This window comes from Pristiophorus japonicus, chromosome 6 (genome assembly GCF_044704955.1).
Source record: "Pristiophorus japonicus isolate sPriJap1 chromosome 6, sPriJap1.hap1, whole genome shotgun sequence".
NCBI classification, from domain to species: domain Eukaryota; kingdom Metazoa; phylum Chordata; class Chondrichthyes; family Pristiophoridae; genus Pristiophorus; species Pristiophorus japonicus.
The window spans coordinates 183,279,636-183,285,635 of record NC_091982.1 but is presented as its reverse complement, the minus strand read 5'-3'; positions in this window follow the sequence as shown (position 1 = coordinate 183,285,635).

The window sequence follows — 6,000 nt, the reverse complement described above, 5'->3', positions numbered from 1 at the left end:
AGGAACTCCACTTCAGGCACCAGGAAAACGCACTTAAGCCAATTAAGAACCTCCTCCAGGTTCTGCAGATGCTCGACTGCCCCGACCTGTGACCAAGATATCGTCCTGGAAGACTACGGTGCGCGGGACTGACTTCAGTAAGCTTTCCATGTTTCTCTGGAATATCGCCGCGGCTGATCGAATCCCAAATGGGCATCTGTTGTAAATAAAGAGACCTTTGTGCGTGTTGATGCAGGTGAAGCCCTTCGATGATTCCTCCACCTCCTGCGTCATGTAGGCCGAGGTCAAGTCCAACTTCGTGAACGTCTTTCCTCCCGCCAGCATCGCAAAAAGGTCATCTGCCTTTGGTAGTGGATAGTGATCCTGCAGGGAGAAACGATTGATAGTTACTTTGTAATCACCACAGATTCTGACGGTGCTGTCTCCCTTGAGGACTGGAACAATCAGACTGGCCCACTCGTTGAATTCGATCAGCGAAATGATGCCATCTCGTTGCAGCCGGTCCAGCTCGATCTCCACCATCTCTCTCTCATCACGTACGGCTCTCGCCTTGTGATGGATGGGTCGCGCCCCCGGAATTAGATGGATCTGCACTTTTGCTCCTTGGAACTTCCCGATGCCTGGTTCGAACAATGAAGAGAACTTGCGTAGGACTTGTAAGCAAACGAAGTGTCATCAACGGACGAGAGCGCTCGGACGTCGTCCCAGTTCCAGCATATCTTCCCCAGCCAGCTCCTGCCGAGCAGCGTGGGGCCATCGCCTGGTACCACCCAGAGTGGTAACTTATGCACTGCTCCATTGTAGGAGACCTTTATAGTAGCACCGCCAATTACGGGAATCAGTTCCTTTGTGCAAGTTCTCAGTTTAGTGCGAATGGGAGTCAGGGCTGGCCTGGAGGCCTTGCTGCAACACAATTTATCGCAAGACTTTTTGCTCATAATGGATTGGCTCGCGCCCGTGTCCAGCTCCATTGACACCGGGAGAAATTTGAATTCAACCTTCAGCATTATCGGGGGACACTTTGTGGTAAATGTGTGCACCCCATATACCTCTGCCTCCTCGGTCTGAGGCTCTGGTTCGTCATGATCCACTGTGGATCTGTCCTACTCTGCAACATAGTGGTTTGCAGGATTAGCAGGGTTTGCAGCTCACCTGCACAAACATTGGAGGTGTCCCATTGTTCCACAGCCCTTGCAAACATACCCTTTGAAGCAGCATGAATGGATACGATGATCACCCCCGCAGCGCCAACTTGGTGTTAATGCCCTAGCATTCATCACCCTTGATGGTGGACTCAGACATCTGCGGACGTGCAGCTGCAGGCTTGTGAGGCCTGCCCTGTAAGTTACGATTCGAAAACAACATTACTTTATTCACAGTACTTGTAGGAGCACTCGTGTGCCGAGAGATTTGTTTGGTATTGTCACGGCCTGGGCTATCACTATGGCTTTACTCAAGGTTGAGGTCACTACAGTCAAAAGTTTGAGAAGTATTACTTCATGGCCAATGCCAAGTACAAAGAAGTCCCTGAGCACGTGCTCCAAATTCGCAATGTTCTGCAAAGCGACTTAGCTCGTGAAATAGCTCGCCACTTCCTGGCCTTCAGACTTCTTGTACCCGTAGAACCGGTACCTCGCCATCAGAACGCTTTCCTTCGGGTTAACATGCTCCCGGACCAGTGTGCACAAGTCATCATATGATTTCTCTGTGGGTTTCACTGGAGCAAACAGATTTTTCATGAGGCCATACGTTGGTGCCCCGCAAACAGTGAGGAGAATCGCCCATCGTTTGGCAGCGTTCGCTTCTCCTTCCAGCTCGTTGACCACGAAGTATTGGTCGAGTCGCTCCACGATGGTTTCCCAATTATCTCCCTCCGAAAATTTCTCCAGGGTGCCCACTGTTCTCTGCATTATTGCGGTGGGGTTTGTCATCTGTATCTCATCGCCAGTTGTGGTGTATGCCTAAAGAGTCTGACCTGATACTGTGAGCTCAAAGTGTGACCTTAGTCTTTTATTACAGGTCTCCAGAGTGCCTTCCATGCCTGTGAGGTCTCCTTAAGTACAGGTGCTCCCAAGGGATTGTGGGATCCTTTGGGACTCCAAGGAATGAGCCCTCTGATGGTTAAACAAGGTATTTACAGGTTTACATATATAACAATACCAGTAAATATAGTATGTGCTTCCTTATTGTGTGTATGTTAATTTTGGTTCCAATACACAAGAAAAATCATTAAGACAATACATTGCATTTCTTTCGTAATGCTCTTAGATTAGTACCATCTGTCATATAACGGTGAAAATGTTATAGGCAAGCTAGATTAAGCTTTTCAAACTTAGCTCACACGTGTGGAAGTCATTTCCATTAAATATTTGTCATATTTCATGGAAATGCAACAATTAACAACAACTCGTATTTATTTAGCGCCTTTAACGTAATGAAACCCCTTCCAAGGCACTTCACAGGAGTATTATGCGATAAAAATTTGAAATTAGCGTAAGTGACCAAAAGCTGGGTCAAAGAGGTATGTTTTAAGGAGCGTCTTGAAGTACAAAGGAGAGCAAGAGAGGCGCAGAAGTTTAGGCAGAAGGTACTGCGTACTTTTTTTTTTAAAAAACCAAGTCATAACACGCAATGTTTGTGTTTTGCTTTCTCTCAGCAAGATATTCAAGCACTAGGTTACACGTTGGGAGCACTAGACTCTAATTCAAAATATTAATTTGCAATTATTTTAACCTGGTATCAATCGTGAGAAATATTGCGTGCAATCTTCAAAAGGTCATTGAAGTGTTACAGATAGATACAGGCAGAAGATTTGAGATAGCATTTCATCATGTTAAAACAGCGCAAAAAGTGCTCACACAAAACACTTATTTTGATCTGTAGAGCTCCAAAAGTTATGGAAAGAAATGGAATTGAACTTATTTTTAATTGGCAAAAATATGGGAAGGAAATATCATCCTAGGCGTTCCCTTGTGTCAAGGATGACTTGCTTCCATGCCAAAAAGGGATGAGTTCACAGGTGCTTCAATGAAGGACCTAATATTTCAGGTCCCGAACTACATGTTGAAGGATGGAAGATGCCTGTGCGTAGATTTTTTTCAACATGTGGGCGGGGGAGGTGCGGGGGGAGAAAGAGATGGTGATCGGAAGGCTTCTGCACTGAGCCCAGGAAGGGAGGTGGCGATCAGAAGGCTTGTGCACTGAGCCTAGGGAGAAGGGTGCCGATTAGAAGGCTGCTGCACTAGGCACAAGACTGCAATGAGTTTGGGGGGAGGGGGGGGGGGGGGGGGGGGGAAAGAGAGGGGGTGAGGAGAAGAGGGAGGAGAAGTCACAAGACCTGGGTGTGGTCCATCCATACAGACCTTGGAGAAAGAGAACAAATAACCTGTCCTGCCTGCCTGCCGTTTTGAGCTTCTTGCAAAGGTAAAATTAAACTATGGGTGCAATACTGACAATGCCATACATCATGAAGAAGGCTCGCACAATAGTGCTACATAGGAGACAATTGATTTGACGTCATCGCACGAGAAACATCAGAGCCCGTAGGGTGCTGGGCAGGAGGCCTTACCCATGTCAGGTATATCGAGACAGGTGTTCATACCTGCATCCCAATGATGCAGACTGTGTCAGAAGGCTGCATTTCCGCAAAGAAATTGTAAGTGAGATCTATGAGTTGGTGAAAGCAGACCTGCAACCTAGAAGCATCAGGAGGACTGCTTTGTCAGTTGAAGTGAAGGTTACAGTTGCACTTTCATTCTATGCCTCCAGATCATTTCAAGCTACAACTGCGGATGTGTGTGCCATCTCTCAACATGCAACACTTGTCTGCATTCGGCAGGTGACAGCTGTAGTATATGCACGGAGGAATTATTACATAAAGTTTCCCATGATCGCCCAAACAATGCGTGACACGGCTATGGGCTTCTCCAGGATTGCTGGCTTCCCAAATGTACAGGGCTGCATTGATTGAACCCACATCGCCTTGTGAGCACCTTTGGAGGATTCCAAGATGTATAGGAACAGAAAAGGCTTCCACTCCATTAATGTACAGCTCTTGTCTGATGACATGCATCCCATCATATCAATCGATACAAGATATCCTGGGAGCATCCATGATGCGTTCATCCTATGCGAGAGCGTTATATCTGCCATGTTTCAGCAGTAGGCAAAAAAGCAAAGCTGGCTACTGAGAGACAAAGGATACGACCTCACCACCTGGCTCATGACGCCCTTACGCGAAACCCAGACGAAAGCTGACCGGGAATACAACATATCGCACATTGCGACACGCAGCATCATAGAGAGGACCATTGGCATCTTGAAACAGCATTACCGATGCCTGGATCATCCCGGAGACTACTTGCTACTGACAGAGATTGTCGGTCAGTTCACTGTTGTGTGCTGCATGGTGCATAACTTAGTCATCATGAGGCTGTAGTAGCTGGTAGAAGAAGACCCACCTGCGTTGAGATTGGCTGATAATAATGATAAGAAAGATGCAAACGACAAGCAGGATGAGGAGGACGCCATGCAAGTACCTGAACCCGAAGCACCACGGCGGAGGAGGGCGGGCCATCGTGCCCCTTTAACAATTGCCCAAGCCTTGCGCCAGCAGCTAATCCATGAACACTTTGCTGCCTGAGGGCTCAACGACAACGATTCCACATGGACCATGTTTACTGTTTGGACCTGTTCCGTAATGTCTTGTTGTGTTAATGGAACAAATGATAGAAATGATTCTTGCTTACTTCAAAAGTTGTGTTAATAATCAAATAATGGAAATTATTCAGATTTAATGTAAAATATATTTTATTCAAAAGTTTAACAAACAGTTCTTTGTACTTAACTTTAAAATTTGATACAAGAATAATTTTATTAAAGTTCAGTTACGATCACTTACAAACTCTAAGAACACTTACAAACTTTATGATCACTTACTAACTTTTAAACTGGTAAATTTACATAACTTACAAAAATCTTTTAATTTGAGAACAGTTACAACAGTAACAATAACAACAGCAGCAGCAAAAAAAGGCTGCACCCATCTCTCCTCCACCTTATTCGAAGACCGCCTGCCGTGCTTGCTCTTGGTGACTCCACCATCCCTGCCCGGAAGAGGTGGCGCAATGTTTCTGGGGTCGATACCAAGCTTATTCTTTCTAAGATCTCGGGTAGTATGCACCTGTTGGAGTGGGGGCAGGTGGCAAAGTGGAGGGCCCAGCTTAACATAATGCATGTCTGGCTGTGAGCACAGAATTACTATTTGACTTTGGCTATGGGCATCAGAGGCCAAAGGTTTAAATTAATAAGTCTCACTAAAGGCCAATGGTTTAAATTAGTAAGTCTCAACTAAATGAGTGTAAAGATTATACAGAAATTAGTATCTGGTTGCTGATAGGTTTATAACTATTCCTATCATCTTCAAACCTATGAACTGAGATGGCCAAATACTCCACAGGATTTGATGGTTTCTGTGCTACTGGGGCTTGGACAGGGAGGTTAATAATATGTTAAATAGCGAGGAAACAATGGACAAGCATTATGGAGCTCAAATTTATTAGCTGTGGGGATGAATGAAAACTTAGACAGTGTTATTCCCGAGTAGATTACATTGGTGGGGGATGGGGGGGGCGGTGTTGAAACCTATAATTGGGTAGATTGCACATGGTTTGCTAAAAAACAGTGAACTTAAGGGTCCAAATAGCCTTTTCTCAATCTGTACTATCATTGTACCGGATTTTGTGTTCGCCAGAAATCGCGAGATCTCTGTGGGCAGCTTTCTTCGAGATCAGCGCCAATCGCCATATTGCCGCTGACCCGCAAATTATGGGCCATTCTTCTTAATCTCTAGAGACCGTTGTAATGCGGAAAAATAAAAGATCTGAAAAGGTCTCAACTGCTGCCAAGACTTTGTATCCAATTGTGAATCTGATTAAAATCAAAGTACTAGAGACTGCCTGGATACCGGTGAAGACAGATTACGAGAGCCTAGAATTAAGG